This window comes from Frieseomelitta varia, unplaced genomic scaffold, assembly GCF_011392965.1.
Source record: "Frieseomelitta varia isolate USP_RPSP 00005682 unplaced genomic scaffold, Fvar_1.2 scaffold_131, whole genome shotgun sequence".
NCBI classification, from domain to species: Eukaryota; Metazoa; Arthropoda; class Insecta; order Hymenoptera; family Apidae; genus Frieseomelitta; species Frieseomelitta varia.
The window spans coordinates 347,768-365,489 of record NW_025108984.1 but is presented as its reverse complement, the minus strand read 5'-3'; the positions used below and the strand labels follow the sequence as shown (position 1 = coordinate 365,489).

At 27.4% G+C, this 17,722-nt stretch overlaps 1 protein-coding gene across 1 annotated transcript in view; it reads left to right on the top strand.

Moving 5' to 3' along the window:
- LOC122529168 (ets DNA-binding protein pokkuri) overlaps positions 1-17,722 on the top strand; it is a 38,796-nt gene that overhangs the window by 9,385 nt on the left and 11,689 nt on the right. The window lies entirely within an intron of this gene.

The following is a 17,722-nucleotide window of genomic DNA, read 5'->3' as shown; positions in this document are numbered from 1 at the left end:
TGAAAAATTCATTTACAATCTTCCTTTTCAAAAATCAAAATTGCTTTTCGAACAAATGAGTGATTTAAAATTTTGGAGAGTGGAAATTTAGATTAAAAATGTATTTAAAGTTTCATGCACAAATACATACTTATATCATACCCTGGATTCCGTTATGCATCTATAGGTGCGAAAATTATTTTAGCGACACGCAGATAAAGTTTTCCCGTCTATCTTTATTGGTCGGTTTTGGTTCCTCGATATTGCAGTAGCGACTGACTCTAGTTGCTGTTAATATCGCGGTACTTCCTCCATCCTGTATTTATAAATACAGACTTCCCGACCGGTCGATAACCTGCCAAACTTTCCACTGTCTCGACGACATAACTATAACATCAAAACAAGTCATTTCGCGTGCATTTGATTATTTTGGTCTTGACGTCTAAAAAAGCTGTACGCTCGTGTCGTTTCTACAGAACATCGTAACGTCCTAAATTAGAAGCACTAGTTCTTTCGTATTGGCTCCACGTTGACATATTTTTATGAATATACAAATAACTCAGTTTTTGTTAAGAGCACTAAAACTACTATTTAAAGCAGCATTTGTCATTAACAATTTTATATCAGAAAAATGAAACGACAAACAGTAAATTGCAGAGATAAACAAGAAATAAATAAATAATTATAGTTTTATGTAATACTCGTATTAGTTATGGATAGATTATGCTTGTTTATACAAATTCATATTTTTATGGACAGAACTCAAGAAATAGAATCTGCGCAGAGATTTATTTAACACATTACGACGAATAGCATATTTTTTATATGTATATTTATATATATTTATATTTTTGTTTTATTTATATTTTATATATATATATTTATATTTTTGTTTTATTTATATTTTATATATATATATTTATATTTTTGTTTTATTTATATTTTATATATATATATTTATATTTTTGTTTTATTTATATTTTATATATATATATTTATATTTTTGTTTTATTTATATTTTATATATATATATTTATATTTTTGTTTTATTTATATTTTATATATATATATTTATATTTTTGTTTTATTTATATTTTATATATATATATTTATATTTTTGTTTTATTTATATTTTATATATATATATTTATATTTTTGTTTTATTTATATTTTATATATATATATTTATATTTTTGTTTTATTTATATTTTATATATATATATTTATATTTTTGTTTTATTTATATTTTATATATATATATTTATATTTTTGTTTTATTTATATTTTATATATATATTTATATTTTTATATTTTATTTATTTTTTATATTTATATTTATATTTTTATATTTTATTTATTTTTTATATTTATATTTATATTTATATTTTTATATTTTATTTATTTTTTATATATATATTTATATTTTTATATATTTATTTATATTTTTATATTTATTTATTTTTTATATATATATTTATATTTTTATATTTTATTTATATTTTATATGTATATTTATATTTTTATATTTTATTTATTTTTTATATTTATATTTATATTTTTGTATTTTATTTATATTTTTTATATTCTATGTGTAGTTATTTACCATGATGTAGACAAATGTAAATATACATATATTTTGGTCTTAACAATTTTTAGCTTACAAAATTTAAAGTAATTAGGTTAGATCACGTTACGTTTTTGTCGATTGTTTAGTACACACAAGTTGCAGATGGTGAGAACGTGTAATGTTAAACACAAGAAATACATTAGGTATCTGAAACTTATGGGAAAAAGGTGGAGTTTAGAAATAGGGAAATTAAATGTCACAATAAACCGCGTTTTGCAGTTTATGTTTATTGAAATTGTACAAAGGAGGAGTACTATTGTAATTTAAGAATACCTTTAAAAATGTGCTTTGGATCTTCATTCAAAGTATTCATTTATTTGTTTATTTTTATTTATGAAAAAAAATCATATACAAATTTTATTTGGATATAAATACTGCGTGAAGTATATTGTATAAATTTTTTCTCTGCTACAAGTTCAAATTCTTACAAGTAGACAGCGGATTTTTATTGGAAATTTTAAAGTTCAAAATTCCACAGAATACATAATATGTATGCACATAATACGAAATATTATAATATATAAAATATGATATATAATAATATAATTTAATTATATTAATACAATATATACAACATTCGAAGCATAACGATTTTCATATTTATATTGTATAATAGAAATTTTATATTCTCATTGTACCATAATATTATAATAGTTGTCAATTGTTAATTGTAATTCGAAAATACATGCATTCATTATATTATTGAAAATTATAGTAACGTAAATCAAGAAAAGAAAACTTTCAATTTCACGTACTTTTTTCAAATTTAAAAAAGTATCATTATTTCAGTTTCATAAATAATTAACGCATAACTTTGTTTCCTGCCATGATACATTTTCATGGTTTTAAAAACTATAACGAATATTTTTTAACAATAAATTCAAAGCATTATTTCACAAATGAAAAATAGCATTTAATCACACTACTGTGATGCTCTTCATATATCTACCAAGATGGAACGCAATTCTCGCTATACAGTACAGTCGCCAAAAAAAAAAAAAAAAAAAAAAAAAAAAAAAAAAAAANAAAAAAAAGTAGAAAAAAGGGCGCAAGAACAAGGGGATAGGTAAAAAGAAAAATAAACCGAAGCCACGAGAGAGGGAATGTTCTCTGTCGAGCGAAAGACATCTTCTTCTAGGAGAAAGGAACACCTTTGGAAAGTAAAGTGCATCTTCGGAGGATGGTTTTCAAGTTTACTGGGCCACTTGAAAGAAACCTTTTCTCCCGGGAAGAGGGTGGATGGCACACTGGTACGGTACAGTGTTGGGGGATGTAAGAGCAACAGAGGGGGGAGAGAAGGGAGGAAGAGAGAGGGAGAGACGAGACAAGAAACGGGAGGAAGAAGAGAAGCGAGAGGAAGGATAAAGAGAGAGAAGAAAGAGGCTGGTTCCCATGAGGACGAGCTTGCTCCCGAGTGACGAGGGTGAAGCAGCCTTTTTATCGACTTCCGGTCGGCGTTAGTTGCACGCACGTGCATCCGAGGCCTCGATGCTCTCTTTGTACCTCCGCAGAGATTCTCATTCACCCTCGATCTTTCGCGCTCTCCTTCTTTTCTTCTCTTCGAGTAACAGGTAGTTGGAAACTTTGGGGAAATTTCTACTCGATAACAGGCCTTTTCGATATCTGTTTCACCGCGTGAAATTCCTATGACCTCTGAGAATTAGAATTTCCACGGTTAATAACGCCAATGAATTTGACATTTATTATGGTGGTTTTGTGTTGTGATATTTTTCTGGGTAAATAAGGGTGTTTATTTAACTTAGCACAATTTTTTTTTTTTCTTTTTTTTGTAAAGCATAATGAATAAGAATGTTTTATTTTGTAATTAAATAGAATTGTGGAGGTACTCTTTGAGTTGAGGTTATCTTCTAACCTGATAAAATTTTCTACGACGTGTAAAATAAAGGTCTAAATTTAAGACATTGTAGTCTGTTACTGAGAGGAATAAAGAAAAACCAATTTTACAATAAAGTACAACTTTGTATCCGTGAGTATCGATCAGTATGGAAGTCTATAAAGTAAAGAAGTTTAAGAAAAACTTGATATTACTAATATCAATGATAAAATATAAATATAATACATGATAATATAAATAATAAAATATAAAATTCTAGTTTCTTTTTTTATAAGGAATGTTCCTTGCTCTCTTTTAATAATATTCACATCTATGTATATTTCCAAACAATATATTATCTTATTTCATATTGTAATTTAAGTATTATGATATTATATATGGATAAATATGATTAAATATTTTTACATTAGAAATATTGATTTAAAATCCTCAAAACTTTTTAGATCTTTTCTCTTTAACATCAAGTGTGTTACCACTTATTTCTGACAAAATAAAATACATTTACACATAATACACAAGACATTTCGTATTTATCTTGGATTACTCAATATACCAATTTTGCCAGAAAAGATTATATCAAAATAAAGTTCATTAGGTCAAAATCAATAATTTTTGATAATGTAATTTATAAGTTTTTTTGCGAGTTTTTATGTTCATCGTTATCATTTTAAGTGCGCTACATGTGTTTCTCTAATCGAAGCGTTTATTTTATCCTTATCTCCATTTTCTCTCTTCATAAAAAAGAAAGTATTGAAGTACTTACAGTACCAGAACGCGATCTTAAACATATTGAACGCAGAATATTATGTATTCTTGTGTTAAAATATCAACAAATTCGAGATAAACTACATTACTAAAATACAAATAACAGATGTAGTAATAAAGAATGTAGTAATAAATTTAAAACGAGGAAACAGAACAATATGCATTCTAAACGAATTTCTATGTTACTAAAATACAGATAATGCAGCAAACAAACATGAGGAAAAAATATAATATAACAATATATATAATAGTAAATATAATGCAGCAAACAAACATGAGGAAAAAATATAATATAACAATATATATAATAGTGCAATAGTTAATATAATAATAACAGTAAATGGGAAGAAAAGAGAGAAAGACGAGAAGAAGGTACATTATATATGGTATAACGGAACGCGCATGGAACAACATTTGATCGTGTCTTTTTTTCTTTCTGGGAGTAGTTCCTGGTGGCGCGGCGATCGAGGGTATAAAAGAAGGCGGAGAACACTAACCACGTGGGTCGGTCGTTCGTCTGATAAACCTCTGTTCGACGACGTGTCACTGACCCTCTCTTCTTCAATCTCGCTCCTTGCACGCTACTTTTCCCCCCCTCTTTCTTTCTCTTTTCCTTTCTTTTTAAGCGATAAATTCGACACGAATGGGTTTTAACCTCTTGCGCTAGAGTGACGTGTCACGCACGTCGAGAATTTTTTCTCGCAAAATTGCAATATTTTCTCAGTTTTCAGTATATTCTTATAACCCAGACAAAACAAATAACAAATTTACTATTACTTCTCAATAATTTCTATCTAGTCGTATACCGACGAGTTCAAAAAGAAAGCGACGGTTTATTGTATACGGTTTGGTCGCTCGTTATGGTCCGCAATTGCCAGTGCAAGTGATTAACCTCTTGCGCTGCAATGACGTGTCACGCACGTCGAGAATTTTTTTTTTTCTCAAAATTGCAATATTTTCTCAGTTTCTAAAGTATATTTATTAAGTAAAACAAAATAGGCGAAACAAATAATAAATTTATTACTTCTCAATATTTTCTATCCAGTGATAGAACCGTTTAGTTTAAAAAGTAAGCGACGATTTATTGTATACGGTTTGGTCACTCGTTATGGTCCGCAGTTAGTTGCCAGCGCAAGTGGTTAATAACCATCCGAACCAAAGGATACCAAGCACGGGCGTGGACTTTCGTTATGTGCGTGCGTGTACACGATTAACAAAATGAATCGTTACAATCGATGGTAACGATATTGCATGATTGATGTACACGCATGAATTTCTATATTTACGTAACTGGACGGTGGAACGGAGAAATACCGGATTATAGACGATATGCGAGATAGGATCGTTCATCGGGGAGAGTTTATGGCTTTAAATTTGAATTATCGTGCAATTTAAACGATAATGGATACAATTCATAGCAACTTTAGTGGAGGAGGGGGGGGGGGAGGCGAAGACACAAATAGTGGTCTCTTTAGATGAAATTATAGTTTCAACGCAATAATAAAAGAACATGCTGTATTTTAAATATAGTACAGGTTAATCGTGTAAAGAAGTTAGAGAATTTGTAAAATATTTAAAAGGAATTTCAACTGTACAAAGGACTGTACAAAGAAATTCATGATCCTTTGGACGCTACGAGAATTTTCATAATCACAATTTTTTAGCGCAATTTCATAATAAAATTTCTTAAAGACAAGTTCCTTTGTTTTCTAGGAAGGGGATTTTCCAAATTGGTGGCCCCCTCTCTTTTTTTTTATAGAATCGAAATTCATCAACAATTGCTGTTTCAAATAATAACTAATAGAATGTGCAAAAGTTTGATCAATTAGAGATTGTCGATCTGTTATTTCGAAACATGTTTGAAACAGAAGCTAGAATTCTCTCTACTCGTGTCTAATTGGCACTTAATTAAATACAGGTTATGTTTATTCCGCTAGTTTAGAAACTCGACTCTCTTAAAAATGAAGCGACAACGCAACTCTGCCTTGTATTTTCGTATCTTCTCGATTTCAATTATATTACGAATTTCCGAATAACGAACAATGCAAGTAACAAATGAAATTGCAATCAAACGAACCTATAGTAAGTTCCAATAGAATATATATATATATATATAATACGTATATATGATAAAAATTCCCATGAAGTAACGAAACATAAATACTCATCATGCGACTGAATAACGCCCATCAGTGACGCACGAGCATATCCAGTGCCGAGGCAAATTATCTAAATCGACATCCGCGTCACTCGGAGGACTTTAAACGGCGAAGATCTGTCTGCCGGTTATGTGTATCCTTTGCTTGGCTCCGCTCTCCGTGAACATTGTGAACTCGCTCCGGTATCGGTTTATCGAGCGATCCGCAACCGCGTGCAAAAAAAAAAAAGAGAAAAAAAAGTTTCCATGCTTGTTCTTAATTGCGATAACGCAGAGGCCATAATACGTTCACCGCTTGCACAGAGAGTGGCGTCAAACTCCGGGCAACGGCGGCGACATCCACGTCGACCGAGACTAACACGAGCACAGAGGGATTACAGTACAGTGGACGGACGTTGATTTGTTTGCGCGGTGCGCTACGCCAGTGACTGCTATCTCGGCCCGCATCTCTCTTTTCTGGTTCTCTCTCTCTCTCTCTTTCTCTTCTCTCTCTCTCTCTCTCTCTTTCTCTCTACCCGCGGAGGAACGAGAAAGCACTTCCTTGTAAGTTGGCGAGAGCGTGACGTAAGCGGACGCGCGAGCATCGGGTTCACCGACCAACTCAAGGTCGCGGAAACCCGGCTTTTCTTCTTTTTCCCTCGGACCTCTTTTTTTTTTTGTATCGTTTCGATTCCCCGGATATATCTTCAAATACTCCTTTATGAAATAAATAAAGTTACTTTCATAATATAATACGTACAAGACGAATCAATGAACAATCAGAGAATTGTTTCTATTTTTATACAAGTCAGCATATTTTGGCAACAGCTTCGGTTTTCAACATTATTACTTTAATACTGAGAAAAGATTAATCGTAAATTGCTAGTGGAGTTTCTACAAGTACGTACGTTATATCAAATATATTGAATATTACAATAATTATCATTTAAAATGATAAATTAATATCATAATTAAGAATAACAAACATAATAATATAATAATTATAATTGAAATATTCAATAAATTGCTATAGTAAAATCTCAACTAGAATATAATAAAAAGTCAACATTAATCTTGCCAGAAGCCTGTTTAACTAAAATTAATTTATCTAAAATCTCTCTTATCATCCGGCAGTGTTAATATCAGAAAATAATTCTTAATTGCCACTGGACTATTCTACAAATATATCGCTGCAATAAAATCTCAATGAAAATCACCAAAAATCCTCTCTCAAATTTCCATCAACTTCAAAAAGAAGGAAACTTCTTATTTCGCAATTGTTATAAGGCAAATTTTTAAAGTTATGTCTTACTGCAACAGTTAATGTCTTTGATTGAAAGTTTGGTTAGGTTATGAATCGTTACGAGTGATTGAAATTTTCTTTGACTGTCAGTGACCAAATTGCGAACGATAGAAATTCCATTTTTATTAGCATTAACCATCGATGATCCAAATTTATTTTATATATGTACGTGTAATTTTAACGTCCTGGTCGTTAAATGTGATTTAGATTTTTTGGTAGAGGTTAAGATCGACTAAATACTGTATTTTTCATGTTCACATTGATTTATTGCCTTATTTTGATTATCGGTAATTATTATTGACAGCGAAAAGTTATATTCGATTATTGTTAATCGTTATTAATATTAATAATGAATATTTATTGAAAATAAACAGTATTGTCAGTTTTGAAATTGATACAATGAGATCAGGTTTAACATTTATTATATAGTAGAAATTCACATTTTTCCTTAAATACACATGTTTGGAACACATACCTTCTAATTTCTATATATATTTTTAACTTTTTTTTCAAAGTTTATTCATATAATCATGATAATTACTTCGCATTATAATGATAATGAATTTCCAAAAACTGTTTTCGTGTAACACAATACACTGCTCGCCAAAAAATTGCAACACTTAGAAATTAATATTGCATAAATATTGAAAATTACATATCTTGAGATAGAAATGTTCACATTCATTATTTATCATTCAACCTTGACGGAATTCAAATTTGATATTTATTTTTTTAGATAATAAAAGATTGTGCGAGTTTTAAGGTTAGATAATTCTTTTGGCAAAACTTTCCACGATAATCGTTCAAGTACTTGTTGAATCATTGTAGAACGAATAATAAACACAGATACAGTAGAAGTAAATGATTTGTACATTTGTACAAATAACCATGGTTTCTTTAGTGTAAGATGAATTATAAATTAAATTTATTCGTTATCATTAAGTTTATAAACAAGCTACAAATCGTTAAAAAATTTGGGATTGTTCTGTCGATTTGTAACAAAAAATAATAATTTTCAAGAACACAGAATGAACTACGAAAAGATGATTGGAAAGTATAGTTAGATAATAGAGGAGAAGGAATGACGTCATACGGAGTATATTGGCAATTTTTGTTTATAAGACAGTCGCGATATTGGGTTATCAGTTATGAAAGCGGCGCCAGTTTCTTTCGACGTAACCTCAAGCTATATCACTTTAATTGTTTGTTTAATCAGCAATTATATGTATACTAATCATCTAAGTTTTTGTAAAAATTTAAATCAAGAACATTTTCTCTGCTTTATATATATATAAATAATATATATCTTATAAATAATTAATAATAAATTAATTTAATTTTAGATACATGTACTTTCATATGTTAATATATATGTACACTCACATACAAGATGACTAAACATTGATATCACTTATTAACCTTACCCGTGGTTAAAGGATTAAAAGATGATATTTTTAACTCTAATGCTAGAAAATTCAGTAAAGTGTGAAAGACAAGAAGAATGTGCACGTTATGTTTAAAAGCATATACGTTATAAAGAGGATCTCCGAGTTTTCAAAGATCCGCTTTCAAAACAAATAAACATTTGAAATCATTTATTTTATTTTACTTAAAATTTTCATCTTGAGTTACACAAAATCTATAGAATGTTTCACGTGTTTTGCCAAAATTAAAAAAAATAAATAATACAAATATAAATACAGGTATTTACATTAACAAAGAATAAATAAATAAAATAAATGCAAAGAGTAAAATACACAAAGCGTTGTACAAGTTTTCACAAACTGTGCTAACATGTTCTTTATTAATAATTGAAAGTAAATAGCAATATATTTCATATAAAAACGGCCGTAAATGCTTTATTAAAGAGTTGTAATGAAAATGCGAGATATGGAAAAGATGAGGTACAATGCTTTGCGCTTTACATTGGAACAAATTAGTCTGCGTTGCACTGAACCTACATAGCGTACAGATTTTACATTTAATACCATTATCTATTTCTATTGCTATGAAATCTAATATCGACGTACTATTGAATTCGTATAACAAATGAGACTTTAATTATGAGAACGTGGCTTGTATCAACTCATGTTGTAAACGTTACTTATTTTCCTCTATTACGTAACAATAAATTTTATTCATATTTGATCTTTGAAACGAGTTTTGAACAACATTTATGTGTGTGTGATATTTTTCTATTGTCTTTGTTTGATTTCAGGACAAATTTGTTCGAAAACACAATAAATAAAATATATAACAAAATATACATATATTACAATAATGTAATTAATAATAAAATATATAATAAAAAATAAAGCAATATATAATAAAAATAATTACAAAACAAACAAAAATAATTACAACTAGTTGCAACGTAACTAATTAATTTAGATATAAACATGTTATAAAATTTAACACTTTTGAGCTTATGTATGCTTATGCGCGTTAAGCAATTCTACTCCACTCTTATATATGTAGGTTATACATAAATGCTTACTGCAAGCTGTACTAAATACTGTATTCAATTAACAAAGTCTGCAATTATTTTCTTTGGAAAAATGTATCATAGCTGTTTCTTCTTAATAGAAGAATAAATATATAAGTATTCTTATACATTTATAAGATTATTATTTATAGTTTATAGATAGATATATAGATTAATATTTATAATAGCTACATTCTCAACTTATAAATAATTTCCGCATAATCTTCTTACAATTTACATGTTTATTTAAACAATTTAAATGCTACTTCCTACAATTCATGCCAGTATTTGCATTGCTCGTTTATATATTTTGCCAATTTTGTCAATTATGTTATTAAAATCCTTTACAAGAGAACCAAATACCGAAATCTAACGTAGTATAATACAATACGCAAATATAATGTAACATAAGTCAGATATATCTAATGTAATTTAATAAATCAAGTAAACCTAACCTAAACTAATATAATATAATATATATATAAATCAGGTAAATCGGAACTAATATAATATAATTTATGAGAAGTTAAAAGATTGAAAAATGTTATTATAATATTATTATTTATTATATTATAATTTATTATAATATTATTTCATACAATATATTTTCAACTAATTTTGAGTAAGTTTCTAATCATGTGTACCTATTTGCTTCGATCAGGTATTTTTTTAAAATTTTGTATTTCTATATCTTCTTGCGTTTGACATTTTTATTATTTTTTATTATATGTTTATATTTTGTATTTGAAATCTTTCCCTGTTTCTCTTTCATTTCATTTCCTATGTGTCTGTCAATTGTTTGAAAAAAACTATCGTCCAAGTTTCGCAAGCATAGGAGAGACGACGCAAGAAAATTACATAATAACAGCGATGCATCTACGGAGAAGAGAACAACGAGGGAAGACTTTCTCCGATCTACACTCTGTTTACCTCCTCTGTAATTTACGTTACGCTCCAACTGCGTAATGATCTATCGCGCATGCGTCGCATAAATCAACGATTATACAGACTTCCTTGTAACGCCGCGGATGATCCTTTTGAACGGAAGTTTATGTAGGTTATACGTCGTTACCAAACTGATTGCGTCTTTAACCCCTTGCGCTGGCCAACTGGTTGCGCGGACCATAACGAGTGACCGAACCGTATACAATAACGTCGCTTTCTTTTCCTTTTGAATTCGTCGGTACGTTATCATACGGATCGAAATTATTAAGAACTGATAAACTTATCATTTGTTTTACCTTGGTTACACCCGGATATACTCGAAACAATTTGTAACAAAAAATTCTCGACATTCGTGGCACGTCATTCCAGCGCAAGAGGTTAATACGATCGTCGATTTTAAAGAATCGAAAGTAAACAGGGATAATGCTCTTTGTATGAACGAAAGATATTCTCTGAATGAGAATTCTGAACTTATTTTCACGCTTCGTTTTCTCAGCGTTTTCATTTATATTTCGAATTCTGACAATTGAGAAATATTTATTTATAAAAAAAAAAATAGTATTCGTAATGATCGATAAATCGATAAATTAAAAAAATTAATTGATAATTATATCTATCTTATTGTACGTAACTATTGGAACTTAATATGGATACTTGTCGATCGATAATAAAAATAATAAATACTTTCGTGTAACTTGTAAGTTTAACTGCACGATATTTTACTTGTATAATTATAAAACTGTAGTTTTAAACAGTAAGTAACAGTAGAATGTTATTAATTGTATTATTTTAGGATAGGACAGTATAAAATTAATCAATTATATACAACATCTTGTACGTACATGTATAATGTGTATATATATAAATATATATATGTAAATATATAATTAATATATATAAATATATATATTAATAATACATTACATATATATACATTATAATATATATATTAATAATACATACATAAATATATATAAATTAATAATACAATATATAAATTTTATACAATACATATATATATGTATATATATTACGTATATTAATATATGTACATATTATATAATGTATACATATATAAAATGTGTATATTGTATATATGTGTCATATATAAATGTGTATATTATCAAATGAAAAGTAATGTTTCAAAATTCAGAGAGTGAGAACATTTTTCAAGTATATAATATTATTTTCATTTCAAGAGTACAAAAGCTCTTTTATTTTTTTCATCGTCGCGTACGGCTGGAAATGTATTGTAGCTATTGATTACGAAATGTTAAGCACGAGAGCCTTCTTTTAACCCGTTTTATACGCGGAAGTCGAGTGATAACGTCGAGTAACGTGATCGACACTTCATTCTTTGCTTTCATGTGGCTTCTGTTTTTTTTTTTTTTTTCCTTTCTTTTTCCCCTCTTCCTTTCGTTCTTGTTTCCTGATAAACGAATCTTACGTGGTCAATTTGTATCAACGCTTGTGCATGTGAAAACCTCGCATTGCTTTTGCAATTATTCACTTTCTCAGAATTAAGTCACCGTTCAAAAATGAAACTATTTCATAATCATTCTAAATGCTGAACGCTAATTTATTAGCGATGTCGATAATAAATTTAAGAATCGACAACACTTTCGCATTGGCAGTGTTTTTTTGTGTAAATTTGTATTTATGAGGTAATAAGTGAAAAATAAAAAAGAAAATTGTTTTATGCGTATTGCAAATGTTACAGGAAACATCGTTCTTTTGAATATTTTATATAACTTTCCATTTTGCATTTTAAACTTTCCTATAGATTATAAATTGTATAAAAATCCGCAGTCTATATATGTGTAACAAAGATATACTGTATTTTGAAAATTATTATAATATACATGAATATTACAATATTTAATATAATATTATATAATACAATTATTATATTATACTATATTATATAATACAATTGTTATATTTATATTATTATAATATAAATATATTATATTTAATTAATAAATTTATAAATATTTAATATTATTATATTTATATTATTATAATATAAATGACTTACAATATTTAATATAATATTATATTATACTATATTATTATATAATACAATTGTTATATTTATATTATTATAATATAAATATATTATATTTAATTAATAAATTTATAAATAATATTTAATATTATTATATTTATATTATTATAATATAAATGAATATTACAATATTTAATATAATATTATATTATACTATATTATATTGTAATATTATTATAATATAAATGAATTTCTACTTATAAAACTTTATTTGTACTATTTTAATCCTTAAATTAAATCATTATTACATATTATAATCAGAAATTATTATTTGTACTTTCGAGCAATAATAATGCTAATGATTCGTGCAATAAAAAAGGGAGCGGAAAGTTGACGATCTTTTAATGTAAAACTAAAAAATGTAACCTGCCGCGACGCTTGAAAAATATATTCATTAATTAGTGAATATTGTTGTCTACAAAAGAAAATGATATTTATTCAATGAAATCTTACTGAAACGTAATATTTTACAACGTGCGATCAACAGCCAATGATTTCTGTTGCAAAGGTAGTAAGTCATGTTACTATCAGCGATATATATCCGCTGTTATCGATGAATCAATAGTAGATTGTTTCACAATGAAGCTCGACAGAAATTAGCGAAAACTGCGAGGCAGATAAAAGAAGAGAGAAGGAGTGAGGAAGCGGCCGAGTACCCGGAAGAAAAGAGAATCGACTCTTCCCTCAGCGATAAATCTTAAATCCTCCTCAAGGATCTTCCGCCTTCCACCGTTAACCAGAACGAATTCGTGCTTCGTCCGAACTGTCTGATAATTCTCAGCTTTTGCTTCATTTTTACTCAACATTTACTTTTCTTTGAATTGATCGTGACATTGCTGTTAAAACACCAATTTCCTAGATCATATAAATTAATCTGCTTTGTTTCTTGAAGTGCTGTTTATGAAAGATAAAAGGATCTTGGTGGATTAGAGTTTGATTCGAACAAGAATCAACGACAGTTGTGATAAACATATGATATATAAAATTAATATATATATAAAATATCTTATAATATTCATTACTTTTTTGTTATTAGTATATTTTATAATATCTTATCATCATAGAATACAAAAATACAAATTTACTAATGGCGCTTGATAATTTGCAATAAATAAATAAATATATACAAACAGATATATACATAATACATATTTTGAACTAGTTCAATTTTGTGATAACAGAATGCAATAAAATAGTGATAAGAAAACGGACTAAGAGTTAATAAATACAAACAGACATATATATACTAGTTACTAATAGGTAAAAGTAGTAAATATATTTAATTAATTATAGTTGAAAATAATATTACAATTAAATATATTATATTACACTATTATATTAATATTATTAACTAATATTATGTTATTATATTAACTAATATTATACTATTGTATTAATATTATTAACTAATATTATACTATTGTATTAATATTATTAACTAATATTATATTATTATATTAACTAATATTATACTATTGTATTAATATTATTAACTAATATTATATTATTATGTTACACTATAATAATATTAATATTATATACAGTTACGGACAAAATTGAGTGGACAGGTAATGGAAATAGATATGAATTAAGTTTAGTCAAAGTAGTACTATTATTACTTACTTAAGTTTCATGTATTATATATCTTTATGGTACATAGGTTATTTAGCGAATGACTGAAATTAATATTTACATTGGTGTTGAAATAAGATATACCTAAAGAAAAAGCTAGCAGATTATCGAGGGACAAAAATAAGTGGACGCTCGTTGGACGACTTCAAGGCAAACAATGTAAACAAACAGTGAAGTGTTGCTTCCCCATTCTTACACTGTGGTATCAAATTAACTGTTCATTTTCTAGGCTTTGTACAGGGCAGATTATTTGTAAGGAAATAGCGGAATGTTAGCAAGAAAAGAAATTTCAAATCAAATTCGTTATTTGATTATATCGGACTGCCGCAATCGATTAAGTTACCGTGTGATAGCAAAAACGTTCGGTGTTTCCAAAAGTGCGGTAGAAAAAAATTTATAAAAAATACTTAGTACACAAAACCGTTGAAAATTCAAGTGATCGCGGACGTAAACGTTGTACCACCGCGAAGAAAGATCGTTGAATTATTCGTAAATGTCGACAAAATCTAAGAATCGCGAAATATTGTAGAAACGTTAGAATTAAATGTATCATTAAAAAAATAGTACGACGTAGATTGCAGAAGTTGGGATTAAGATACTGTAAAGCCAAATGTAAGCCTCACATTAATCAAACAAATATGAAGAAACGTTTAGCTTTTGCTAGAAAAATATGTAAATATGCCAATATCATTCTAGAAAAAAGTAATGCGGAGTGACGAAAGCAAATTTGAATTGCAACAATTGAAAAAGAAAAAGATTGCGTGGAGAAAAAGATATGAAACATACAAAAAGCTGTTCATTACGCATAACTGATCAAATTTTGGAAGAAGGTCATTAATGTTATGGGGGTGTTTGTACTGGAATGGAGTTGGTAGTTAGGTACAAATTGAAGGAATAATGAATGCTGACAAGTACATTGAAATAATATGCGAAAATTTAGAAGAGGCAGTTCTAAAAATAGGTCTCGAAGAAAAATAAGTTTTGCAGCAGGACAATGACCCGAAGCACACTGCTAAAAAGACCAATAAATTTTTTGAAGATTCAAATGTTAATTTCAAATTGTTGGAAGTGACCAGCAGAAAGTCCGGACTTGAATCCAATAGAAAACTTATGAAGTGTATTGCACTCAGAAGTGCCATTAGAAAAGCGAAAGAACAAGAACGATTGTTTTAAACATTTGCAATTACCATTTGAAAATATCGATAAAAATTACATTGAAAATCTGATAAATAGCATCCCACGACGCTTTAGAAGCAATTATTAAAGCAAAGGATGGACATACTAAATGTTAATTTCATTTTTTTTTATGTATTTTATTACATGTCCACTTGTTCTTGTCCTTCGAAAATCAGCTGAGTTTTTCTTTAAGTATGTCTTTTTTCAATACAAATGTAAATATTAATTTCAATTATTCACTAAATAATCTATGTAACATAAAGGTATTATATAATATATAAAACTTAAGTATGTAATAAAAGTACTACTTTGACTAAATTTAATTCATATCTATTTCCATTACCTATCCACTCTAACTGTATATTACACTATAATATCGTACTTATAAAACAATATAATTATTCATAATTTGTTACAAATGTGTAGTATGTAACTTTAAAAACAATTTTATAATAACTGAGCCAATTAATAACAAAGAATCAAAGGAAGTAAAAAGTCATTTAATAATTAAAGACATAATAAAAAAAGGACAATTACAGTATGAGACTTGCAAGTACTGGACTGTCTTTGCAAATATATTGAACTGCTTCAATAACAAAAGATTTCATTCGCTGTATCTTTGAGAGCAACGTTGATCGGTAAATAATCGATAACTAATCTGTCGTATGCACAAAAAAAAAATCTAATTATAATGATAACACACTGCACATGCGTTGAAACTTCAATCGAGTGAAAAGTCACATGTCATTCAACGCGTGTCAATGAAAAATGGTGATTTGCTAAACATCCAGATAGAATTAGTCAACAAAAAACGCGGTGAAATAGTTAATGTCAAACAAATCGTAGCAATTTCGTTGGATCCCCGTTTACTTACGTAATCGTGTCTATGAATAATGTATAATGAACCTCTGACATTAAGGCGAATCCGGGAAAATGTACGTTTTCCTATCTGTTTATGTTTATTTGCAGTCGTCAGTTTATGTTTGACTCTCGTTTATGCCGTGCTTTATGTCATCCTTAAACGAAATTATAACATTTCGTTTCGACAGTATCCCTTCTTAGTATTATTCAGTTAATTTTGCAAAAGCAAAATTTTTGTCATGTCGCAGACTGTTGTTAATCTTGTAAAGTTATTTTATAAAGTGACTTTAAATAATAAACGTATAATTAAATATGATAATAAATAACATAAATCTAATGGCATACACATATAATATTAATAATAATATACATATTGTATATAATTAAAAATATAATTGAAAAACAATACTTCGATGAGTACATGTGTGTATTCGCATATTGTATATTATTTATTCATTATATATGTATTTTATTTATTATACTAATGTACAATTATATTAATATTTATATTAATATGATATTAATATTATTTAATTTATTTAGTTTCATATTTTAATATAAAATATTTATAATATTTATATTTTAATTTAGTAATATAATAATATTAATATTAATATAGTAATATAATATTATTTATTATACAATATATTTTTAATTAAAATTATATAACATTATTTTATTTATTATACCAATGTACAGTTATATTAATATTTATAATAATATTAATACAGTAATATAATATTATATTATTTACAATATTTTATTTGTTATATAACATAATATTATTTTTAATTTAATATTATTTAAATTATATCATATTATTTTATTTACTATACCAATGTATAATTGTATCAATATTTATAATAATATTAATATTAATATAGTAATA